Source organism: Schistocerca serialis, chromosome 8 (genome assembly GCF_023864345.2).
Source record: "Schistocerca serialis cubense isolate TAMUIC-IGC-003099 chromosome 8, iqSchSeri2.2, whole genome shotgun sequence".
Taxonomy (NCBI): Eukaryota; Metazoa; Arthropoda; class Insecta; order Orthoptera; family Acrididae; genus Schistocerca; species Schistocerca serialis.
In genome coordinates, this window is record NC_064645.1 from 210,606,705 (window position 1) to 210,632,928 (window position 26,224).

At 41.9% G+C, this 26,224-nt stretch overlaps 7 non-coding genes across 7 annotated transcripts; all 7 read right to left on the reverse strand.

The window, feature by feature from the left end:
* Window positions 1–8,164: 8,164 nt before the first annotated feature.
* On the reverse strand, window positions 8,165–8,271 carry LOC126417557 (U6 spliceosomal RNA). Its single transcript, XR_007575649.1, has one exon. It is a non-coding gene; the product is annotated as a U6 spliceosomal RNA (small nuclear RNA).
* A 2,487-nt stretch (window positions 8,272–10,758) lies between these two features.
* Window positions 10,759–10,865, reverse strand: LOC126417558 (U6 spliceosomal RNA). Its single transcript, XR_007575650.1, has one exon. It is a non-coding gene; the product is annotated as a U6 spliceosomal RNA (small nuclear RNA).
* Window positions 10,866–13,352: 2,487 nt separating this feature from the next.
* On the reverse strand, window positions 13,353–13,459 carry LOC126417559 (U6 spliceosomal RNA). Its single transcript, XR_007575651.1, has one exon. It is a non-coding gene; the product is annotated as a U6 spliceosomal RNA (small nuclear RNA).
* Window positions 13,460–15,947: 2,488 nt separating this feature from the next.
* On the reverse strand, window positions 15,948–16,054 carry LOC126417651 (U6 spliceosomal RNA). The gene has a single exon (XR_007575731.1). It is a non-coding gene; the product is annotated as a U6 spliceosomal RNA (small nuclear RNA).
* Window positions 16,055–18,541: 2,487 nt separating this feature from the next.
* Window positions 18,542–18,648, reverse strand: LOC126417560 (U6 spliceosomal RNA). The gene has a single exon (XR_007575652.1). It is a non-coding gene; the product is annotated as a U6 spliceosomal RNA (small nuclear RNA).
* Window positions 18,649–21,135: 2,487 nt separating this feature from the next.
* On the reverse strand, window positions 21,136–21,242 carry LOC126417561 (U6 spliceosomal RNA). The gene has a single exon (XR_007575653.1). It is a non-coding gene; the product is annotated as a U6 spliceosomal RNA (small nuclear RNA).
* A 2,487-nt stretch (window positions 21,243–23,729) lies between these two features.
* On the reverse strand, window positions 23,730–23,836 carry LOC126417652 (U6 spliceosomal RNA). Its single transcript, XR_007575732.1, has one exon. It is a non-coding gene; the product is annotated as a U6 spliceosomal RNA (small nuclear RNA).
* Window positions 23,837–26,224: the final 2,388 nt, after the last annotated feature.

The window sequence follows — 26,224 nt, forward strand, 5'->3', positions numbered from 1 at the left end:
TAGGTGTTAGAGAAAAATAAATATTAGGTAATGCAAGCTAATTTTAGAGCGCTAGAGTGTATTTAAGCAGTAGTGTGAGTGAATGTATGTGAGTGAGAAAGATTTGGAACATGCAGCTATCTTGTGTAAAGTTGATGCAAGGTTTCCAAATGTTGTGTGTGGCAGTAGGTGTGTGTTATGAAATGACGTGATTGAGACAGTAGGAAGAGATGTTGTGACAGCAGAGTGTAATACTGAGGAAGAGAAGAGGCTTTTGCCTGTGCTAGGCTTAGTCTTAGACTGGCTGTGATTTGTGTCAGGTTTGTGAATGAGCTGAAGGGGTGCTAGTGACATGTACTTGTGTCAGTGTAGTTGTGGTTTTGGTGTGCTTGCTGAGTTGTTATTAGAGTGACATTTTTAGATGTGCATTTGTGATGTAAGGGGTAGGTTTATCGCCAGTTTTATCATGTTCTGTTGTGAATGAAAGAGAGTGGAGGAGAACTGCGTAAATGGACAGCATAGTTTGTGACAAGTGGGTGCAGATATGAGCGAAACTTGTGTAGGTGGCTGAGGGTATTAGCAGCTGATGTGAGACATGAGAGAGTGAGATTGCGAAAAAAATGTGGAACGCTTCACGATTTTGCGTGTCATCCTTGCGCGAGCCCTCTGAAATTGTATATATAGTTATGGCGTCGCGTCAAATATGGTTCGGCTTGGACGTAGCTTTACGCAGCTCTGGCGAGGAACACAAGGCCTGCCGAGTGCTAATCTGTGAATTAATTACTGCGAGGTGTCGTTCTTAGTAAGTGGCAGCTCTGTTAACTGTATTATTTGGCAGTATTGGATGTAAAACTTAGATCGTAGAGTCGCTTGCTCTCGCAGCATCCACCCAGAGCAGCAGCAGCAGGTTCACACAGCTGCCGCTAGGCGGCAGCAAGACGTGATGGCACGTATTGTCGCCATGTTCTCACATTCCGAGTTTAGTGTCTTATAGGCATACCTATGAAACACACTTCTCTAATGTGTGGGATAAATGGCGCTGATTGGAGCTGGTAGCAGGTCTTGAAGATTCTCAAAACAAGCGAATATTTTTGCGAAACTGTCTTCACTGCTAACACAAATTGCATTACTCTTTCAGTGGTACTTTCTCAGGATACTAATCGATTTAATGACAGAGTGCAAGGCAACTTTTAACTCACACATCAAGTACAGCACAAGAAGACACAGTGTGTGACCATCTAAATTATTGAGTAACTCCTATTCATCCAATGGCGCCAGAAGACAATAGTGACTGCAAAAAGAGACACAGTAGCCTCACGAACCATTAAAAACACCATTCATATTGCACACTTTGAAACACAGCAGTGTAGGTCACTACTAGCGCATGGATGGGTGAATGCGAGTTGTGTGAGGTAGTAGTAGGAATGATGGACATAGTTCCGTTTTCAGTATAATACCAGGTGATATATTTGTGTTGATCCAAGTTTACACAGGGCAGGTCTACTTGGCAACAGTGAAACACTGTGATGGAGATGTGTGAATGAGCCTAAAATGTTGAGGGGACATGTGGTAAGAGAAACCAGGTTAGCATTGTGTTAGTAGCTGTAGTTATGTTCCTGTGAAATGTCAGTCAGATGTAATCCAGTTTGGTGAATGTTGTTATTACAGGAAGAATTGCTAGTGCAAAACAAAGAGTGATAGATTTAGTATCTGAAAGCAGTTAATAACTGAGTAGCTACTGGTGTCATGTGACACAAACTGGTTTGTGATGTTGCTGTCTATTCCAAAATCCTGAAGCTTGCTAGTGTTTTGTGTCTTGACTGCCTCTGTATCTGCTTATGTGCTAGAGCTTCTGTGTATGTGACATGATGAATATTGCATGCAGGGTTTGTCCAATCTTTCTGCTAGACACAGGATGAGAGGTGCATCAGCTGTAATTGTGAACAGCATCGACTTGTATGACATTGATGGGATTCAAAGTGCTGTCAAAATAGTAGAGCCTCACATCTAAATACTATATGTTAATACTAGCATACTGGTCTGCTTTCTAAACACTTCAGTGTTGTGGTATTCATTGGCTGACACTTTTGAATTTAATTTAGGTAACTATATGTAGTGGCAGATTGCCAGACATGTGGGAAAATACTTTGTGCGTCACACCAGTGAAATTTGTACATGACATGCTTGTGCACCACAGATTTGCTGTAATAGTTGGTTTTTAGGTGAAGGGCAGTGGCTTATTACACAGGCAGATATGCTTCAGTTAAGAATCTGATGAGGTGTCACCTGCAGTCTGTATTATGAGGCTGCAGCTGGATAGCAAGGCCACTAGGAAAGTTACTTGAAACATAATGTTAAATGAACTTCCTGTAAAGGGGTAGCTTGCACACTTAATGATTAAAGAGACATCTTCCTTCACATGTTTATTTATGGTGCTGAAACAATTATGGCATCAGCTGCAGCCATGAAGATGAATAAAGTTCAATGTTGTGGGTCTGTGTGCAGTCAGTATGTGATAGTGGCATACAGGCACCAGATGCTTTGTAGGCGTTAGAAAAAAATAAATATTAGGTAATGCAAGCTAATTTTAGAGCGCTAGAGTGTATTTAAGCAGTAGTGTGAGTGAAAGTATGTGAGTGAGAAAGATTTGGAACATGCAGCTATCTTGTGTAAAGTTGATGCAAGGTTTCCAAATGTTGTGTGTGGCAGTAGGTGTGTGTTATGAAATGACGTGATTGAGACAGTAGGAAGAGATGTTGTGACAGCAGAGTGTGATACTGAGGAAGAGAAGAGGCTTTTGCCTGTGCTAGGCTTAGTCTTAGACTGGCTGTGATTTGTGTCAGGTTTGTGAATGAGCTGAAGAGGTGCTAGTGACATGTACTTGTGTCAGTGTAGTTGTGGTTTTGGTGTGCTTGCTGAGTTGTTATTAGAGTGACATTTTAGATGTGCATTGGTGATGTAAGGGATAGGTTTATTGCCAGTTTTATCATGTTCTGTTGTGAATGAAAGAGAGTGGAGGAGAACTGCGTAAATGGACAGCATAGTTTGTGACAAGTGGGTGCAGATATGAAGCGAAACTTGTGTAGGTGGCTGAGGGTATTAGCAGCTGATGTGAGACAGGAGAGAGTGAGATTGCGAAAAAAATGTGGAACGCTTCACGATTTTGCGTGTCATCCTTGCGCGAGCCCTCTGAAATTGTATATATAGTTATGGCGTCGCGTCAAATATGGTTCGGCTTGGACGTAGCTTTACGCAGCTCTGGCGAGGAACACAAGGCCTGCCGAGTGCTAATCTGTGAATTAATTACTGCGAGGTGTCGTTCTTAGTAAGTGGCAGCTCTGTTAACTGTATTATTTGGCAGTATTGGATGTAAAACTTAGATCGTAGAGTCGCTTGCTCTCGCAGCATCCACCCAGAGCAGCAGCAGCAGGTTCACACAGCTGCCGCTAGGCGGCAGCAATACGTGATGGCACGTATTGTCGCCATGTTCTCACATTCCGAGTTTAGTGTCTTATAGGCATACCTATGAAACACACTTCTCTAATGTGTGGGATAAATGGCGCTGATTGGAGCTGGTAGCAGGTCTTGAAGACTCTCAAAACAAGCGAATATTTTTGCGAAACTGTCTTCACTGCTAACACAAATTGCATTACTCTTTCAGTGGTACATTCTCACGATACTAATCGATTTAATGACAGAGTGCAAGGCAACTTTTAACTCACACATCAAGTACAGCACAAGAAGACACAGTGTGTGACCACGTAAATTATTGAGTAACTCCTATTCATCCAATGGCGCCAGAAGACAATAGTGACTGCAAAAAGAGACACAGTAGCCTCACGAACCATTAAAAACACCATTCATATTGCACACTTTGAAACACAGCAGTGTAGGTCACTACTACCACATGGATGGGTGAATGCGAGTTGTGCGAGGTAGTAGTAGGAATGATGGACATAGTTCCGTTTTCAGTACAATACCAGGTGATATATTTGTGTTGATCCAAGTTTACACAGGGCAGGTCTACTTGGCAACAGTGAAACACTGTGATGGAGATGTGTGAATGAGCCTAAAATGTTGAGGGGACATGTGGTAAGAGAAACCATGTAAGCATTGTGTTAGTAGCTGTAGTTATGTTCCTGTGAAATGTCAATCAGATGTAATCCAGTTTGGTGAATGTTGTTATTACAGGAAGAATTGCTAGTGCAAAACAAAGAGTGATAGATTTAGTATCTGAAAGCAGTTAATAACTGAGTAGCTACTGGTGTCATGTGACACAAACTGGTTTGTGATGTTGCTGTCTATTCCAAAATACTGAAGCTTGCTAGTGTTTTGTGTCTTGACTGCCTCTGTATCTGCTTATGTGCTAGAGCTTCTGTGTATGTGACATGATGAATATTGCATGCAGGGTTTGACCAATCTTTCTGCTAGACACAGGATGAGAGGTGCATCAGCTGTAATTGTGAACAGCATCGACTTGTATGACATTGATGGGATTCAAAGTGCTGTCAAAATAGTAGAGCCTCACATCTAAATATTATATGTTAATACTAGCATACTGGTCTGCTTTCTAAACACTTCAGTGTTGTGGTATTCATTGGCTGACACTTTTGAATTTAATTTAGGTAACTATATGTAGTGGCAGATTGCCAGACATGTGGGAAAATACTTTGTGCGTCACACCAGTGAAATTTGTACATGACATGCTTGTGCACCACAGGTTTGCTGTAATAGTTGGTTTTTAGGTGAAGGGCAGTGGCTTATTACACAGGCAGATATGCTTCTGTTAAGAATCTGATGAGGTGTCACCTGCAGTCTGTATTATGAGGCTGCAGCTGGATAGCAAGGCCACTAGGAAAGTTACTTGAAACATAATGTTAAATGAACTTCCTGTAAAGGGGTAGCTTGCACACTTAATGATTAAAGAGACATCTTCCTTCACATGTTTATTTATGGTGCTGAAACAATTATGGCATCAGCTGCAGCCATGAAGATGAATAAAGTTAAATGTTGTGGGTCTGTGTGCAGTCAGTATGTGATAGTGGCATACAGGCACCAGATGCTTTGTAGGCGTTAGAGAAAAATAAATATTAGGTAATGCAAGCTAATTTTAGAGCGCTAGAGTGTATTTAAGCAGTAGTGTGAGTGAAAGTATGTGAGTGAGAAAGATTTGGAACATGCAGCTATCTTGTGTAAAGTTGATGCAAGGTTTCCAAATGTTGTGTGTGGCAGTAGGTGTGTGTTATGAAATGACGTGATTGAGACAGTAGGAAGAGATGTTGTGACAGCAGAGTGTGATACTGAGGAAGAGAAGAGGCTTTTGCCTGTGCTAGGCTTAGTCTTAGACTGGCTGTGATTTGTGTCAGGTTTGTGAATGAGCTGAAGGGGTGCTAGTGACATGTACTTGTGTCAGTGTAGTTGTGGTTTTGGTGTGCTTGCTGAGTTGTTATTAGAGTGACATTTTAGATGTGCATTGGTGATGTAAGGGATAGGTTTATTGCCAGTTTTATCATGTTCTGTTGTGAATGAAAGAGAGTGGAGGAGAACTGCGTAAATGGACAGCATAGTTTGTGACAAGTGGGTGCAGATATGAAGCGAAACTTGTGTAGGTGGCTGAGGGTATTAGCAGCTGATGTGAGACAGGAGAGAGTGAGATTGCGAAAAAAATGTGGAACGCTTCACGATTTTGCGTGTCATCCTTGCGCGAGCCCTCTGAAATTGTATATATAGTTATGGCGTCGCGTCAAATATGGTTCGGCTTGGACGTAGCTTTACGCAGCTCTGGCGAGGAACACAAGGCCTGCCGAGTGCTAATCTGTGAATTAATTACTGCGAGGTGTCGTTCTTAGTAAGTGGCAGCTCTGTTAACTGTATTATTTGGCAGTATTGGATGTAAAACTTAGATCGTAGAGTCGCTTGCTCTCGCAGCATCCACCCAGAGCAGCAGCAGCAGGTTCACACAGCTGCCGCTAGGCGGCAGCAATACGTGATGGCACGTATTGTCGCCATGTTCTCACATTCCGAGTTTAGTGTCTTATAGGCATACCTATGAAACACACTTCTCTAATGTGTGGGATAAATGGCGCTGATTGGAGCTGGTAGCAGGTCTTGAAGACTCTCAAAACAAGCGAATATTTTTGCGAAACTGTCTTCACTGCTAACACAAATTGCATTACTCTTTCAGTGGTACATTCTCACGATACTAATCGATTTAATGACAGAGTGCAAGGCAACTTTTAACTCACACATCAAGTACAGCACAAGAAGACACAGTGTGCGACCACGTAAATTATTGAGTAACTCCTATTCATCCAATGGCGCCAGAAGACAATAGTGACTGCAAAAAGAGACACAGTAGCCTCACGAACCATTAAAAACACCATTCATATTGCACACTTTGAAACACAGCAGTGTAGGTCACTACTACCACATGGATGGGTGAATGCGAGTTGTGCGAGGTAGTAGTAGGAATGATGGACATAGTTCCGTTTTCAGTACAATACCAGGTGATATATTTGTGTTGATCCAAGTTTACACAGGGCAGGTCTACTTGGCAACAGTGAAACACTGTGATGGAGATGTGTGAATGAGCCTAAAATGTTGAGGGGACATGTGGTAAGAGAAACCATGTAAGCATTGTGTTAGTAGCTGTAGTTATGTTCCTGTGAAATGTCAATCAGATGTAATCCAGTTTGGTGAATGTTGTTATTACAGGAAGAATTGCTAGTGCAAAACAAAGAGTGATAGATTTAGTATCTGAAAGCAGTTAATAACTGAGTAGCTACTGGTGTCATGTGACACAAACTGGTTTGTGATGTTGCTGTCTATTCCAAAATACTGAAGCTTGCTAGTGTTTTGTGTCTTGACTGCCTCTGTATCTGCTTATGTGCTAGAGCTTCTGTGTATGTGACATGATGAATATTGCATGCAGGGTTTGACCAATCTTTCTGCTAGACACAGGATGAGAGGTGCATCAGCTGTAATTGTGAACAGCATCGACTTGTATGACATTGATGGGATTCAAAGTGCTGTCAAAATAGTAGAGCCTCACATCTAAATACTATATGTTAATACTAGCATACTGGTCTGCTTTCTAAACACTTCAGTGTTGTGGTATTCATTGGCTGACACTTTTGAATTTAAGCTAGGTAACTATATGTAGTGGCAGATTGCCAGACATGTGGGAAAATACTTTGTGCGTCACACCAGTGAAATTTGTACATGACATGCTTGTGCACCACAGATTTGCTGTAATAGTTGGTTTTTAGGTGAAGGGCAGTGGCTTATTACACAGGCAGATATGCTTCAGTTAAGAATCTGATGAGGTGTCACCTGCAGTCTGTATTATGAGGCTGCAGCTGGATAGCAAGGCCACTAGGAAAGTTACTTGAAACATAATGTTAAATGAACTTCCTGTAAAGGGGTAGCTTGCACACTTAATGATTAAAGAGACATCTTCCTTCACATGTTTATTTATGGTGCTGAAACAATTATGGCATCAGCTGCAGCCATGAAGATGAATAAAGTTCAATGTTGTGGGTCTGTGTGCAGTCAGTATGTGATAGTGGCATACAGGCACCAGAAGCTTTGTAGGCGTTAGAGAAAAATAAATATTAGGTAATGCAAGCTAATTTTAGAGCGCTAGAGTGTATTTAAGCAGTAGTGTGAGTGAAAGTATGTGAGTGAGAAAGATTTGGAACATGCAGCTATCTTGTGTAAAGTTGATGTAAGGTTTCCAAATGTTGTGTGTGGCAGTAGGTGTGTGTTATGAAATGGCGTGATTGAGACAGTAGGAAGAGATGTTGTGACAGCAGAGTGTGATACTGAGGAAGAGAAGAGGCTTTTGCCTGTGCTAGGCTTAGTCTTAGACTGGCTGTGATTTGTGTCAGGTTTGTGAATGAGCTGAAGGGGTGCTAGTGACATGTACTTGTGTCAGTGTAGTTGTGGTTTTGGTGTGCTTGCTGAGTTGTTATTAGAGTGACATTTTAGATGTGCATTGGTGATGTAAGGGATAGGTTTATTGCCAGTTTTATCATGTTCTGTTGTGAATGAAAGAGAGTGGAGGAGAACTGCGTAAATGGACAGCATAGTTTGTGACAAGTGGGTGCAGATATGAAGCGAAACTTGTGTAGGTGGCTGAGGGTATTAGCAGCTGATGTGAGACATGAGAGAGTGAGATTGCGAAAAAAATGTGGAACGCTTCACGATTTTGCGTGTCATCCTTGCGCAGGGGCCATGCTAATCTTCTCTGTATCGTTCCAATTTTAGTATATGTACCGCCGAAGCGAGTACATTCGAGGAGCCCTCTGAAATTGTATATATAGTTATGGCGTCGCGTCAAATATGGTTCGGCTTGGACGTAGCTTTACGCAGCTGTGGCGAGGAACACAAGGCCTGCCGAGTGCTAATCTGTGAATTAATTACTGCGAGGTGTCGTTCTTAGTAAGTGGCAGCTCTGTTAACTGTATTATTTGGCAGTATTGGATGTAAAACTTAGATCGTAGAGTCGCTTGCTCTCGCAGCATCCACCCAGAGCAGCAGCAGCAGGTTCACACAGCTGCCGCTAGGCGGCAGCAAGACGTGATGGCACGTATTGTCGCCATGTTCTCACATTCCGAGTTTAGTGTCTTATAGGCATACCTATGAAACACACTTCTCTAATGTGTGGGATAAATGGCGCTGATTGGAGCTGGTAGCAGGTCTTGAAGACTCTCAAAACAAGCGAATATTTTTGCGAAACTGTCTTCACTGCTAACACAAATTGCATTACTCTTTCAGTGGTACTTTCTCACGATACTAATCGATTTAATGACAGAGTGCAAGGCAACTTTTAACTCACACATCAAGTACAGCACAAGAAGACACAGTGTGTGACCATCTAAATTATTGAGTAACTCCTATTCATCCAATGGCGCCAGAAGACAATAGTGACTGCAAAAAGAGACACAGTAGCCTCACGAACCATTAAAAACACCATTCATATTGCACACTTTGAAACACAGCAGTGTAGGTCACTACTAGCGCATGGATGGGTGAATGCGAGTTGTGTGAGGTAGTAGTAGGAATGATGGACATAGTTCCGTTTTCAGTACAATACCAGGTGATATATTTGTGTTGATCCAAGTTTACACAGGGCAGGTCTACTTGGCAACAGTGAAACACTGTGATGGAGATGTGTGAATGAGCCTAAAATGTTGAGGGGACATGTGGTAAGAGAAACCAGGTTAGCATTGTGTTAGTAGCTGTAGTTATGTTCCTGTGAAATGTCAGTCAGATGTAATCCAGTTTGGTGAATGTTGTTATTACAGGAAGAATTGCTAGTGCAAAACAAAGAGTGATAGATTTAGTATCTGAAAGCAGTTAATAACTGAGTAGCTACTGGTGTCATGTGACACAAACTGGTTTGTGATGTTGCTGTCTATTCCAAAATCCTGAAGCTTGCTAGTGTTTTGTGTCTTGACTGCCTCTGTATCTGCTTATGTGCTAGAGCTTCTGTGTATGTGACATGATGAATATTGCATGCAGGGTTTGTCCAATCTTTCTGCTAGACACAGGATGAGAGGTGCATCAGCTGTAATTGTGAACAGCATCGACTTGTATGACATTGATGGGATTCAAAGTGCTGTCAAAATAGTAGAGCCTCACATCTAAATACTATATGTTAATACTAGCATACTTGTCTGCTTTCTAAACACTTCAGTGTTGTGGTATTCATTGGCTGACACTTTTGAATTTAAGTTAGGTAACTATATGTAGTGGCAGATTGCCAGACATGTGGGAAAATACTTTGTGCGTCACACCAGTGAAATTTGTACATGACATGCTTGTGCACCACAGATTTGCTGTAATAGTTGGTTTTTAGGTGAAGGGCAGTGGCTTATTACACAGGCAGATATGCTTCAGTTAAGAATCTGATGAGGTGTCACCTGCAGTCTGTATTATGAGGCTGCAGCTGGATAGCAAGGCCACTAGGAAAGTTACTTGAAACATAATGTTAAATGAACTTCCTGTAAAGGGGTAGCTTGCACACTTAATGATTAAAGAGACATCTTCCTTCACATGTTTATTTATGGTGCTGAAACAATTATGGCATCAGCTGCAGCCATGAAGATGAATAAAGTTCAATGTTGTGGGTCTGTGTGCAGTCAGTATGTGATAGTGGCATACAGGCACCAGAAGCTTTGTAGGCGTTAGATAAAAATAAATATTAGGTAATGCAAGCTAATTTTAGAGCGCTAGAGTGTATTTAAGCAGTAGTGTGAGTGAAAGTATGTGAGTGAGAAAGATTTGGAACATGCAGCTATCTTGTGTAAAGTTGATGTAAGGTTTCCAAATGTTGTGTGTGGCAGTAGGTGTGTGTTATGAAATGGCGTGATTGAGACAGTAGGAAGAGATGTTGTGACAGCAGAGTGTGATACTGAGGAAGAGAAGAGGCTTTTGCCTGTGCTAGGCTTAGTCTTAGACTGGCTGTGATTTGTGTCAGGTTTGTGAATGAGCTGAAGGGGTGCTAGTGACATGTACTTGTGTCAGTGTAGTTGTGGTTTTGGTGTGCTTGCTGAGTTGTTATTAGAGTGACATTTTAGATGTGCATTGGTGATGTAAGGGATAGGTTTATTGCCAGTTTTATCATGTTCTGTTGTGAATGAAAGAGAGTGGAGGAGAACTGCGTAAATGGACAGCATAGTTTGTGACAAGTGGGTGCAGATATGAAGCGAAACTTGTGTAGGTGGCTGAGGGTATTAGCAGCTGATGTGAGACATGAGAGAGTGAGATTGCGAAAAAAATGTGGAACGCTTCACGATTTTGCGTGTCATCCTTGCGCAGGGGCCATGCTAATCTTCTCTGTATCGTTCCAATTTTAGTATATGTACCGCCGAAGCGAGTACATTCGAGGAGCCCTCTGAAATTGTATATATAGTTATGGCGTCGCGTCAAATATGGTTCGGCTTGGACGTAGCTTTACGCAGCTGTGGCGAGGAACACAAGGCCTGCCGAGTGCTAATCTGTGAATTAATTACTGCGAGGTGTCGTTCTTAGTAAGTGGCAGCTCTGTTAACTGTATTATTTGGCAGTATTGGATGTAAAACTTAGATCGTAGAGTCGCTTGCTCTCGCAGCATCCACCCAGAGCAGCAGCAGCAGGTTCACACAGCTGCCGCTAGGCGGCAGCAAGACGTGATGGCACGTATTGTCGCCATGTTCTCACATTCCGAGTTTAGTGTCTTATAGGCATACCTATGAAACACACTTCTCTAATGTGTGGGATAAATGGCGCTGATTGGAGCTGGTAGCAGGTCTTGAAGACTCTCAAAACAAGCGAATATTTTTGCGAAACTGTCTTCACTGCTAACACAAATTGCATTACTCTTTCAGTGGTACTTTCTCACGATACTAATCGATTTAATGACAGAGTGCAAGGCAACTTTTAACTCACACATCAAGTACAGCACAAGAAGACACAGTGTGTGACCATCTAAATTATTGAGTAACTCCTATTCATCCAATGGCGCCAGAAGACAATAGTGACTGCAAAAAGAGACACAGTAGCCTCACGAACCATTAAAAACACCATTCATATTGCACACTTTGAAACACAGCAGTGTAGGTCACTACTAGCGCATGGATGGGTGAATGCGAGTTGTGTGAGGTAGTAGTAGGAATGATGGACATAGTTCCGTTTTCAGTACAATACCAGGTGATATATTTGTGTTGATCCAAGTTTACACAGGGCAGGTCTACTTGGCAACAGTGAAACACTGTGATGGAGATGTGTGAATGAGCCTAAAATGTTGAGGGGACATGTGGTAAGAGAAACCAGGTTAGCATTGTGTTAGTAGCTGTAGTTATGTTCCTGTGAAATGTCAGTCAGATGTAATCCAGTTTGGTGAATGTTGTTATTACAGGAAGAATTGCTAGTGCAAAACAAAGAGTGATAGATTTAGTATCTGAAAGCAGTTAATAACTGAGTAGCTACTGGTGTCATGTGACACAAACTGGTTTGTGATGTTGCTGTCTATTCCAAAATCCTGAAGCTTGCTAGTGTTTTGTGTCTTGACTGCCTCTGTATCTGCTTATGTGCTAGAGCTTCTGTGTATGTGACATGATGAATATTGCATGCAGGGTTTGTCCAATCTTTCTGCTAGACACAGGATGAGAGGTGCATCAGCTGTAATTGTGAACAGCATCGACTTGTATGACATTGATGGGATTCAAAGTGCTGTCAAAATAGTAGAGCCTCACATCTAAATACTATATGTTAATACTAGCATACTGGTCTGCTTTCTAAACACTTCAGTGTTGTGGTATTCATTGGCTGACACTTTTGAATTTAAGCTAGGTAACTATATGTAGTGGCAGATTGCCAGACAATTGGGAAAATACTTTGTGCGTCACACCAGTGAAATTTGTACATGACATGCTTGTGCACCACAGATTTGCTGTAATAGTTGGTTTTTAGGTGAAGGGCAGTGGCTTATTACACAGGCAGATATGCTTCAGTTAAGAATCTGATGAGGTGTCACCTGCAGTCTGTATTATGAGGCTGCAGCTGGATAGCAAGGCCACTAGGAAAGTTACTTGAAACATAATGTTAAATGAACTTCCTGTAAAGGGGTAGCTTGCACACTTAATGATTAAAGAGACATCTTCCTTCACATGTTTATTTATGGTGCTGAAACAATTATGGCATCAGCTGCAGCCATGAAGATGAATAAAGTTAAATGTTGTGGGTCTGTGTGCAGTCAGTATGTGATAGTGGCATACAGGCACCAGAAGCTTTGTAGGCGTTAGAGAAAAATAAATATTAGGTAATGCAAGCTAATTTTAGAGCGCTAGAGTGTATTTAAGCAGTAGTGTGAGTGAAAGTATGTGAGTGAGAAAGATTTGGAACATGCAGCTATCTTGTGTAAAGTTGATGTAAGGTTTCCAAATGTTGTGTGTGGCAGTAGGTGTGTGTTATGAAATGACGTGATTGAGACAGTAGGAAGAGATGTTGTGACAGCAGAGTGTGATACTGAGGAAGAGAAGAGGCTTTTGCCTGTGCTAGGCTTAGTCTTAGACTGGCTGTGATTTGTGTCAGGTTTGTGAATGAGCTGAAGGGGTGCTAGTGACATGTACTTGTGTCAGTGTAGTTGTGGTTTTGGTGTGCTTGCTGAGTTGTTATTAGAGTGACATTTTAGATGTGCATTGGTGATGTAAGGGATAGGTTTATTGCCAGTTTTATCATGTTCTGTTGTGAATGAAAGAGAGTGGAGGAGAACTGCGTAAATGGACAGCATAGTTTGTGACAAGTGGGTGCAGATATGAAGCGAAACTTGTGTAGGTGGCTGAGGGTATTAGCAGCTGATGTGAGACATGAGAGAGTGAGATTGCGAAAAAAATGTGGAACGCTTCACGATTTTGCGTGTCATCCTTGCGCAGGGGCCATGCTAATCTTCTCTGTATCGTTCCAATTTTAGTATATGTACCGCCGAAGCGAGTACATTCGAGGAGCCCTCTGAAATTGTATATATAGTTATGGCGTCGCGTCAAATATGGTTCGGCTTGGACGTAGCTTTACGCAGCTCTGGCGAGGAACACAAGGCCTGCCGAGTGCTAATCTGTGAATTAATTACTGCGAGGTGTCGTTCTTAGTAAGTGGCAGCTCTGTTAACTGTATTATTTGGCAGTATTGGATGTAAAACTTAGATCGTAGAGTCGCTTGCTCTCGCAGCATCCACCCAGAGCAGCAGCAGCAGGTTCACACAGCTGCCGCTAGGCGGCAGCAAGACGTGATGGCACGTATTGTCGCCATGTTCACACATTCCGAGTTTAGTGTCTTATAGGCATACCTATGAAACACACTTCTCTAATGTGTGGGATAAATGGCGCTGATTGGAGCTGGTAGCAGGTCTTGAAGACTCTCAAAACAAGCGAATATTTTTGCGAAACTGTCTTCACTGCTAACACAAATTGCATTACTCTTTCAGTGGTACTTTCTCACGATACTAATCGATTTAATGACAGAGTGCAAGGCAACTTTTAACTCACACATCAAGTACAGCACAAGAAGACACAGTGTGTGACCATCTAAATTATTGAGTAACTCCTATTCATCCAATGGCGCCAGAAGACAATAGTGACTGCAAAAAGAGACACAGTAGCCTCACGAACCATTAAAAACACCATTCATATTGCACACTTTGAAACACAGCAGTGTAGGTCACTACTAGCGCATGGATGGGTGAATGCGAGTTGTGTGAGGTAGTAGTAGGAATGATGGACATAGTTCCGTTTTCAGTACAATACCAGGTGATATATTTGTGTTGATCCAAGTTTACACAGGGCAGGTCTACTTGGCAACAGTGAAACACTGTGATGGAGATGTGTGAATGAGCCTAAAATGTTGAGGGGACATGTGGTAAGAGAAACCAGGTTAGCATTGTGTTAGTAGCTGTAGTTATGTTCCTGTGAAATGTCAGTCAGATGTAATCCAGTTTGGTGAATGTTGTTATTACAGGAAGAATTGCTAGTGCAAAACAAAGAGTGATAGATTTAGTATCTGAAAGCAGTTAATAACTGAGTAGCTACTGGTGTCATGTGACACAAACTGGTTTGTGATGTTGCTGTCTATTCCAAAATCCTGAAGCTTGCTAGTGTTTTGTGTCTTGACTGCCTCTGTATCTGCTTATGTGCTAGAGCTTCTGTGTATGTGACATGATGAATATTGCATGCAGGGTTTGTCCAATCTTTCTGCTAGACACAGGATGAGAGGTGCATCAGCTGTAATTGTGAACAGCATCGACTTGTATGACATTGATGGGATTCAAAGTGCTGTCAAAATAGTAGAGCCTCACATCTAAATACTATATGTTAATACTAGCATACTGGTCTGCTTTCTAAACACTTCAGTGTTGTGGTATTCATTGGCTGACACTTTTGAATTTAAGCTAGGTAACTATATGTAGTGGCAGATTGCCAGACATGTGGGAAAATACTTTGTGCGTCACACCATTGAAATTTGTACATGACATGCTTGTGCACCACAGATTTGCTGTAGAAGTTGGTTTTTAGGTGAAGGGCAGTGGCTTATTACACAGGCAGATATGCTTCAGTTAAGAATCTGATGAGGTGTCACCTGCAGTCTGTATTATGAGGCTGCAGCTGGATAGCAAGGCCACTAGGAAAGTTACTTGAAACATAATGTTAAATGAACTTCCTGTAAAGGGGTAGCTTGCACACTTAATGATTAAAGAGACATCTTCCTTCACATGTTTATTTATGGTGCTGAAACAATTATGGCATCAGCTGCAGCCATGAAGATGAATAAAGTTCAATGTTGTGGGTCTGTGTGAAGTCAGTATGTGATAGTGGCATACAGGCACCAGAAGCTTTGTAGGCGTTAGAGAAAAATAAATATTAGGTAATGCAAGCTAATTTTAGAGCGCTAGAGTGTATTTAAGCAGTAGTGTGAGTGAAAGTATGTGAGTGAGAAACATTTGGAACATACAGCTATCTTGTGTAAAGTTGATGTAAGGTTTCCAAATGTTGTGTGTGGCAGTAGGTGTGTGTTATGAAATGGCGTGATTGAGACAGTAGGAAGAGATGTTGTGACAGCAGAGTGTGATACTGAGGAAGAGAAGAGGCTTTTGCCTGTGCTAGGCTTAGTCTTAGACTGGCTGTGATTTGTGTCAGGTTTGTGAATGAGCTGAAGGGGTGCTAGTGACATGTACTTGTGTCAGTGTAGTTGTGGTTTTGGTGTGCTTGCTGAGTTGTTATTAGAGTGACATTTTAGATGTGCATTGGTGATGTAAGGGATAGGTTTATTGCCAGTTTTATCATGTTCTGTTGTGAATGAAAGAGAGTGGAGGAGAACTGCGTAAATGGACAGCATAGTTTGTGACAAGTGGGTGCAGATATGAAGCGAAACTTGTGTAGGTGGCTGAGGGTATTAGCAGCTGATGTGAGACATGAGAGAGTAAGATTGCGAAAAAAAATGTGGAACGCTTCACGATTTTGCGTGTCATCCTTGCGCAGGGGCCATGCTAATTTTCTCTGTATCGTTCCAATTTTAGTATATGTACCGCCGAAGCGAGTACATTCGAGGAGCCCTCTGAAATTGTATATATAGTTATGGCGTCGCGTCAAATATGGTTCGGCTTGGACGTAGCTTTACGCAGCTGTGGCGAGGAACACAAGGCCTGCCGAGTGCTAATCTGTGAATTAATTACTGCGAGGTGTCGTTCTTAGTAAGTGGCAGCTCTGTTAACTGTATTATTTGGCAGTATTGGATGTAAAACTTAGATCGTAGAGTCGCTTGCTCTCGCAGCATCCACCCAGAGCAGCAGCAGCAGGTTCACACAGCTGCCGCTAGGCGGCAGTAAGACGTGATGGCACGTATTGTCGCCATGTTCTCACATTCCGAGTTTAGTGTCTTATAGGCATACCTATGAAACACACTTCTGTAATGTGTGGGATAAATGGCGCTGATTGGAGCTGGTAGCAGGTCTTGAAGACTCTCAAAACAAGCGAATATTTTTGCGAAACTGTCTTCACTGCTAACACAAATTGCATTACTCTTTCAGTGGTACTTTCTCACGATACTAATCGATTTAATGACAGAGTGCAAGGCAACTTTTAACTCACACATCAAGTACAGCACAAGAAGACACAGTGTGTGACCATCTAAATTATTGAGTAACTCCTATTCATCCAATGGCGCCAGAAGACAATAGTGACTGCAAAAAGAGACACAGTAGCCTCACGAACCATTAAAAACACCATTCATATTGCACACTTTGAAACACAGCAGTGTAGGTCACTACTAGCGCATGGATGGGTGAATGCGAGTTGTGTGAGGTAGTAGTAGGAATGATGGACATAGTTCCGTTTTCAGTACAATACCAGGTGATATATTTGTGTTGATCCAAGTTTACACAGGGCAGGTCTACTTGGCAACAGTGAAACACTGTGATGGAGATGTGTGAATGAGCCTAAAATGTTGAGGGGACATGTGGTAAGAGAAACCAGGTTAGCATTGTGTTAGTAGCTGTAGTTATGTTCCTGTGAAATGTCAGTCAGATGTAATCCAGTTTGGTGAATGTTGTTATTACAGGAAGAATTGCTAGTGCAAAACAAAGAGTGATAGATTTAGTATCTGAAAGCAGTTAATAACTGAGTAGCTACTGGTGTCATGTGACACAAACTGGTTTGTGATGTTGCTGTCTATTCCAAAATCCTGAAGCTTGCTAGTGTTTTGTGTCTTGACTGCCTCTGTATCTGCTTATGTGCTAGAGCTTCTGTGTATGTGACATGATGAATATTGCATGCAGGGTTTGTCCAATCTTTCTGCTAGACACAGGATGAGAGGTGCATCAGCTGTAATTGTGAACAGCATCGACTTGTATGACATTGATGGGATTCAAAGTGCTGTCAAAATAGTAGAGCCTCACATCTAAATACTATATGTTAATACTAGCATACTGGTCTGCTTTCTAAACACTTCAGTGTTGTGGTATTCATTGGCTGACACTTTTGAATTTAAGCTAGGTAACTATATGTAGTGGCAGATTGCCAGACATGTGGGAAAATACTTTGTGCGTCACACCAGTGAAATTTGTACATGACATGCTTGTGCACCACAGATTTGCTGTAATAGCTGGTTTTTAGGTGAAGGGCAGTGGCTTATTACACAGGCAGATATGCTTCAGTTAAGAATCTGATGAGGTGTCACCTGCAGTCTGTATTATGAGGCTGCAGCTGGATAGCAAGGCCACTAGGAAAGTTACTTGAAACATAATGTTAAATGAACTTCCTGTAAAGGGGTAGCTTGCACACTTAATGATTAAAGAGACATCTTCCTTCACATGTTTATTTATGGTGCTGAAACAATTATGGCATCAGCTGCAGCCATGAAGATGAATAAAGTTCAATGTTGTGGGTCTGTGTGCAGTCAGTATGTGATAGTGGCATACAGGCACCAGAAGCTTTGTAGGCGTTAGAGAAAAATAAATATTAGGTAATGCAAGCTAATTTTAGAGCGCTAGAGTGTATTGAAGCAGTAGTGTGAGTGAAAGTATGTGAGTGAGAAAGATTTGGAACATGCAGCTATCTTGTGTAAAGTTGATGTAAGGTTTCCAAATGTTGTGTGTGGCAGTAGGTGTGTGTTATGAAATGACGTGATTGAGACAGTAGGAAGAGATGTTGTGACAGCAGAGTGTGATACTGAGGAAGAGAAGAGGCTTTTGCCTGTGCTAGGCTTAGTCTTAGACTGGCTGTGATTTGTGTCAGGTTTGTGAATGAGCTGAAGGGGTGCTAGTGACATGTACTTGTGTCAGTGTAGTTGTGGTTTTGGTGTGCTTGCTGAGTTGTTATTAGAGTGACATTTTAGATGTGCATTGGTGATGTAAGGGATAGGTTTATTGCCAGTTTTATCATGTTCTGTTGTGAATGAAAGAGAGTGGAGGAGAACTGCGTAAATGGACAGCATAGTTTGTGACAAGTGGGTGCAGATATGAAGCGAAACTTGTGTAGGTGGCTGAGGGTATTAGCAGCTGATGTGAGACATGAGAGAGTGAGATTGCGAAAAAAATGTGGAACGCTTCACGATTTTGCGTGTCATCCTTGCGCAGGGGCCATGCTAATCTTCTCTGTATCGTTCCAATTTTAGTATATGTACCGCCGAAGCGAGTACATTCGAGGAGCCCTCTGAAATTGTATATATAGTTATGGCGTCGCGTCAAATATGGTTCGGCTTGGACGTAGCTTTACGCAGCTGTGGCGAGGAACACAAGGCCTGCCGAGTGCTAATCTGTGAATTAATTACTGCGAGGTGTCGTTCTTAGTAAGTGGCAGCTCTGTTAACTGTATTATTTGGCAGTATTGGATGTAAAACTTAGATCGTAGAGTCGCTTGCTCTCGCAGCATCCACCCAGAGCAGCAGCAGCAGGTTCACACAGCTGCCGCTAGGCGGCAGCAAGACGTGATGGCACGTATTGTCGCCATGTTCTCACATTCCGAGTTTAGTGTCTTATAGGCATACCTATGAAACAAACTTCTCTAATGTGTGGGATAAATGGCGCTGATTGGAGCTGGTAGCAGGTCTTGAAGACTCTCAAAACAAGCGAATATTTTTGCGAAACTGTCTTCACTGCTAACACAAATTGCATTACTCTTTCAGTGGTACTTTCTCACGATACTAATCGATTTAATGACAGAGTGCAAGGCAACTTTTAACTCACACATCAAGTACAGCACAAGAAGACACAGTGTGTGACCATCTAAATTATTGAGTAACTCCTATTCATCCAATGGCGCCAGAAGACAATAGTGACTGCAAAAAGAGACACAGTAGCCTCACGAACCATTAAAAACACCATTCATATTGCACACTTTGAAACACAGCAGTGTAGGTCACTACTAGCGCATGGATGGGTGAATGCGAGTTGTGTGAGGTAGTAGTAGGAATGATGGACATAGTTCCGTTTTCAGTACAATACCAGGTGATATATTTGTGTTGATCCAAGTTTACACAGGGCAGGTCTACTTGGCAACAGTGAAACACTGTGATGGAGATGTGTGAATGAGCCTAAAATGTTGAGGGGACATGTGGTAAGAGAAACCAGGTTAGCATTGTGTTAGTAGCTGTAGTTATGTTCCTGTGAAATGTCAGTCAGATGTAATCCAGTTTGGTGAATGTTGTTATTACAGGAAGAATTGCTAGTGCAAAACAAAGAGTGATAGATTTAGTATCTGAAAGCAGTTAATAACTGAGTAGCTACTGGTGTCATGTGACACAAACTGGTTTGTGATGTTGCTGTCTATTCCAAAATCCTGAAGCTTGCTAGTGTTTTGTGTCTTGACTGCCTCTGTATCTGCTTATGTGCTAGAGCTTCTGTGTATGTGACATGGTGAATATTGCATGCAGGGTTTGTCCAATCTTTCTGCTAGACACAGGATGAGAGGTGCATCAGCTGTAATTGTGAACAGCATCGACTTGTATGACATTGATGGGATTCAAAGTGCTGTCAAAATAGTAGAGCCTCACATCTAAATACTATATGTTAATACTAGCATACTGGTCTGCTTTCTAAACACTTCAGTGTTGTGGTATTCATTGGCTGACACTTTTGAATTTAATTTAGGTAACTATATGTAGTGGCAGATTGCCAGACATGTGGGAAAATACTTTGTGCGTCACACCAGTGAAATTTGTACATGACATGCTTGTGCACCACAGATTTGCTGTAATAGTTGGTTTTTAGGTGAAGGGCAGTGGCTTATTACACAGGCAGATATGCTTCAGTTAAGAATCTGATGAGGTGTCACCTGCAGTCTGTATTATGAGGCTGCAGCTGGATAGCAAGGCCACTAGGAAAGTTACTTGAAACATAATGTTAAATGAACTTCCTGTAAAGGGGTAGCTTGCACACTTAATGATTAAAGAGACATCTTCCTTCACATGTTTATTTATGGTGCTGAAACAATTATGGCATCAGCTGCAGCCATGAAGATGAATAAAGTTAAATGTTGTGGGTCTGTGTGCAGTCAGTATGTGATAGTGGCATACAGGCACCAGAAGCTTTGTAGGCGTTAGAGAAAAATAAATATTAGGTAATGCAAGCTAATTTTAGAGCGCTAGAGTGTATTTAAGCAGTAGTGTGAGTGAAAGTATGTGAGTGAGAAAGATTTGGAACATGCAGCTATCTTGTGTAAAGTTGATGTAAGGTTTCCAAATGTTGTGTGTGGCAGTAGGTGTGTGTTATGAAATGACGTGATTGAGACAGTAGGAAGAGATGTTGTGACAGCAGAGTGTGATACTGAGGAAGAGAAGAGGCTTTTGCCTGTGCTAGGCTTAGTCTTAGACTGGCTGTGATTTGTGTCAGGTTTGTGAATGAGCTGAAGGGGTGCTAGTGACATGTACTTGTGTCAGTGTAGTTGTGGTTTTGGTGTGCTTGCTGAGTTGTTATTAGAGTGACATTTTAGATGTGCATTGGTGATGTAAGGGATAGGTTTATTGCCAGTTTTATCATGTTCTGTTGTGAATGAAAGAGAGTGGAGGAGAACTGCGTAAATGGACAGCATAGTTTGTGACAAGTGGGTGCAGATATGAAGCGAAACTTGTGTAGGTGGCTGAGGGTATTAGCAGCTGATGTGAGACATGAGAGAGTGAGATTGCGAAAAAAATGTGGAACGCTTCACGATTTTGCGTGTCATCCTTGCGCAGGGGCCATGCTAATCTTCTCTGTATCGTTCCAATTTTAGTATATGTACCGCCGAAGCGAGTACATTCGAGGAGCCCTCTGAAATTGTATATATAGTTATGGCGTCGCGTCAAATATGGTTCGGCTTGGACGTAGCTTTACGCAGCTCTGGCGAGGAACACAAGGCCTGCCGAGTGCTAATCTGTGAATTAATTACTGCGAGGTGTCGTTCTTAGTAAGTGGCAGCTCTGTTAACTGTATTATTTGGCAGTATTGGATGTAAAACTTAGATCGTAGAGTCGCTTGCTCTCGCAGCATCCACCCAGAGCAGCAGCAGCAGGTTCACACAGCTGCCGCTAGGCGGCAGCAAGACGTGATGGCACGTATTGTCGCCATGTTCTCACATTCCGAGTTTAGTGTCTTATAGGCATACCTATGAAACACACTTCTCTAATGTGTGGGATAAATGGCGCTGATTGGAGCTGGTAGCAGGTCTTGAAGACTCTCAAAACAAGCGAATATTTTTGCGAAACTGTCTTCACTGCTAACACAAATTGCATTACTCTTTCAGTGGTACTTTCTCACGATACTAATCGATTTAATGACAGAGTGCAAGGCAACTTTTAACTCACACATCAAGTACAGCACAAGAAGACACAGTGTGTGACCATCTAAATTATTGAGTAACTCCTATTCATCCAATGGCGCCAGAAGACAATAGTGACTGCAAAAAGAGACACAGTAGCCTCACGAACCATTAAAAACACCATTCATATTGCACACTTTGAAACACAGCAGTGTAGGTCACTACTAGCGCATGGATGGGTGAATGCGAGTTGTGTGAGGTAGTAGTAGGAATGATGGACATAGTTCCGTTTTCAGTACAATACCAGGTGATATATTTGTGTTGATCCAAGTTTACACAGGGCAGGTCTACTTGGCAACAGTGAAACACTGTGATGGAGATGTGTGAATGAGCCTAAAATGTTGAGGGGACATGTGGTAAGAGAAACCAGGTTAGCATTGTGTTAGTAGCTGTAGTTATGTTCCTGTGAAATGTCAGTCAGATGTAATCCAGTTTGGTGAATGTTGTTATTACAGGAAGAATTGCTAGTGCAAAACAAAGAGTGATAGATTTAGTATCTGAAAGCAGTTAATAACTGAGTAGCTACTGGTGTCATGTGACACAAACTGGTTTGTGATGTTGCTGTCTATTCCAAAATCCTGAAGCTTGCTAGTGTTTTGTGTCTTGACTGCCTCTGTATCTGCTTATGTGCTAGAGCTTCTGTGTATGTGACATGATGAATATTGCATGCAGGGTTTGTCCAATCTTTCTGCTAGACACAGGATGAGAGGTGCATCAGCTGTAATTGTGAACAGCATCGACTTGTATGACATTGATGGGATTCAAAGTGCTGTCAAAATAGTAGAGCCTCACATCTAAATACTATATGTTAATACTAGCATACTGGTCTGCTTTCTAAACACTTCAGTGTTGTGGTATTCATTGGCTGACACTTTTGAATTTAAGCTAGGTAACTATATGTAGTGGCAGATTGCCAGACATGTGGGAAAATACTTTGTGCGTCACACCAGTGAAATTTGTACATGACATGCTTGTGCACCACAGATTTGCTGTAATAGTTGGTTTTTAGGTGAAGGGCAGTGGCTTATTACACAGGCAGATATGCTTCAGTTAAGAATCTGATGAGGTGTCACCTGCAGTCTGTATTATGAGGCTGCAGCTGGATAGCAAGGCCACTAGGAAAGTTACTTGGAACATAATGTTAAATGAACTTCCTGTAAAGGGGTAGCTTGCACACTTAATGATTAAAGAGACATCTTCCTTCACATGTTTATTTATGGTGCTGAAACAATTATGGCATCAGCTGCAGCCATGAAGATGAATAAAGTTAAATGTTGTGGGTCTGTGTGCAGTCAGTATGTGATAGTGGCATACAGGCACCAGAAGCTTTGTAGGCGTTAGAGAAAAATAAATATTAGGTAATGCAAGCTAATTTTAGAGCGCTAGAGTGTATTTAAGCAGTAGTGTGAGTGAAAGTATGTGAGTGAGAAAGATTTGGAACATGCAGCTATCTTGTGTAAAGTTGATGTAAGGTTTCCAAATGTTGTGTGTGGCAGTAGGTGTGTGTTATGAAATGACGTGATTGAGACAGTAGGAAGAGATGTTGTGACAGCAGAGTGTGATACTGAGGAAGAGAAGAGGCTTTTGCCTGTGCTAGGCTTAGTCTTAGACTGGCTGTGATTTGTGTCAGGTTTGTGAATGAGCTGAAGGGGTGCTAGTGACATGTACTTGTGTCAGTGTAGTTGTGGTTTTGGTGTGCTTGCTGAGTTGTTATTAGAGTGACATTTTAGATGTGCATTGGTGATGTAAGGGATAGGTTTATTGCCAGTTTTATCATGTTCTGTTGTGAATGAAAGAGAGTGGAGGAGAACTGCGTAAATGGACATCATAGTTTGTGACAAGTGGGTGCAGATATGAAGCGAAACTTGTGTAGGTGGCTGAGGGTATTAGCAGCTGATGTGAGACATGAGAGAGTGAGATTGCGAAAAAAATGTGGAACGCTTCACGATTTTGCGTGTCATCCTTGCGCAGGGGCCATGTTAATCTTCTCTGTATCGTTCCAATTTTAGTATATGTACCGCCGAAGCGAGTACATTCGAGGAGCCCTCTGAAATTGTATATATAGTTATGGCGTCGCGTCAAATATGGTTCGGCTTGGACGTAGCTTTACGCAGCTCTGGCGAGGAACACAAGGCCTGCCGAGTGCTAATCTGTGAATTAATTACTGCGAGGTGTCGTTCTTAGTAAGTGGCAGCTCTGTTAACTGTATTATTTGGCAGTATTGGATGTAAAACTTAGATCGTAGAGTCGCTTGCTCTCGCAGCATCCACCCAGAGCAGCAGCAGCAGGTTCACACAGCTGCCGCTAGGCGGCAGCAAGACGTGATGGCACGTATTGTCGCCATGTTCTCACATTCCGAGTTTAGTGTCTTATAGGCATACCTATGAAACACACTTCTCTAATGTGTGGGATAAATGGCGCTGATTGGAGCTGGTAGCAGGTCTTGAAGACTCTCAAAACAAGCGAATATTTTTGCGAAACTGTCTTCACTGCTAACACAAATTGCATTACTCTTCCAGTGGTACTTTCTCACGATTCTAATCGATTTAATGACAGAGTGCAAGGCAACTTTTAACTCACACATCAAGTACAGCACAAGAAGACACAGTGTGTGACCATCTAAATTATTGAGTAACTCCTATTCATCCAATGGCGCCAGAAGACAATAGTGACTGCAAAAAGAGACACAGTAGCCTCACGAACCATTAAAAACACCATTCATATTGCACACTTTGAAACACAGCAGTGTAGGTCACTACTAGCGCATGGATGGGTGAATGCGAGTTGTGTGAGGTAGTAGTAGGAATGATGGACATAGTTCCGTTTTCAGTACAATACCAGGTGATATATTTGTGTTGATCCAAGTTTACACAGGGCAGGTCTACTTGGCAACAGTGAAACACTGTGATGGAGATGTGTGAATGAGCCTAAAATGTTGAGGGGACATGTGGTAAGAGAAACCAGGTTAGCATTGTGTTAGTAGCTGTAGTTATGTTCCTGTGAAATGTCAGTCAGATGTAATCCAGTTTGGTGAATGTTGTTATTACAGGAAGAATTGCTAGTGCAAAACAAAGAGTGATAGATTTAGTATCTGAAAGCAGTTAATAACTGAGTAGCTACTGGTGTCATGTGACACAAACTGGTTTGTGATGTTGCTGTCTATTCCAAAATCCTGAAGCTTGCTAGTGTTTTGTGTCTTGACTGCCTCTGTATCTGCTTATGTGCTAGAGCTTCTGTGTATGTGACATGATGAATATTGCATGCAGGGTTTGTCCAATCTTTCTGCTAGACACAGGATGAGAGGTGCATCAGCTGTAATTGTGAACAGCATCGACTTGTATGACATTGATGGGATTCAAAGTGCTGTCAAAATAGTAGAGCCTCACATCTAAATACTATATGTTAATACTAGCATACTGGTCTGCTTTCTAAACACTTCAGTGTTGTGGTATTCATTGGCTGACACTTTTGAATTTAAGCTAGGTAACTATATGTAGTGGCAGATTGCCAGACATGTGGGAAAATACTTTGTGCGTCACACCAGTGAAATTTGTACATGACATGCTTGTGCACCACAGATTTGCTGTAATAGTTGGTTTTTAGGTGAAGGGCAGTGGCTTATTACACAGGCAGATATGCTTCAGTTAAGAATCTGATGAGGTGTCACCTGCAGTCTGTATTATGAGGCTGCAGCTGGATAGCAAGGCCACTAGGAAAGTTACTTGAAACATAATGTTAAATGAACTTCCTGTAAAGGGGTAGCTTGCACACTTAATGATTAAAGAGACATCTTCCTTCACATGTTTATTTATGGTGCTGAAACAATTATGGCATCAGCTGCAGCCATGAAGATGAATAAAGTTCAATGTTGTGGGTCTGTGTGCAGTCAGTATGTGATAGTGGCATACAGGCACCAGAAGCTTTGTAGGCGTTAGAGAAAAATAAATATTAGGTAATGCAAGCTAATTTTAGAGCGCTAGAGTGTATTTAAGCAGTAGTGTGAGTGAAAGTATGTGAGTGAGAAAGATTTGGAACATGCAGCTATCTTGTGTAAAGTTGATGTAAGGTTTCCAAATGTTGTGTGTGGCAGTAGGTGTGTGTTATGAAATGACGTGATTGAGACAGTAGGAAGAGATGTTGTGACAGCAGAGTGTGATACTGAGGAAGAGAAGAGGCTTTTGCCTGTGCTAGGCTTAGTCTTAGACTGGCTGTGATTTGTGTCAGGTTTGTGAATGAGCTGAAGGGGTGCTAGTGACATGTACTTGTGTCAGTGTAGTTGTGGTTTTGGTGTGCTTGCTGAGTTGTTATTAGAGTGACATTTTAGATGTGCATTGGTGATGTAAGGGATAGGTTTATTGCCAGTTTTATCATGTTCTGTTGTGAATGAAAGAGAGTGGAGGAGAACTGCGTAAATGGACAGC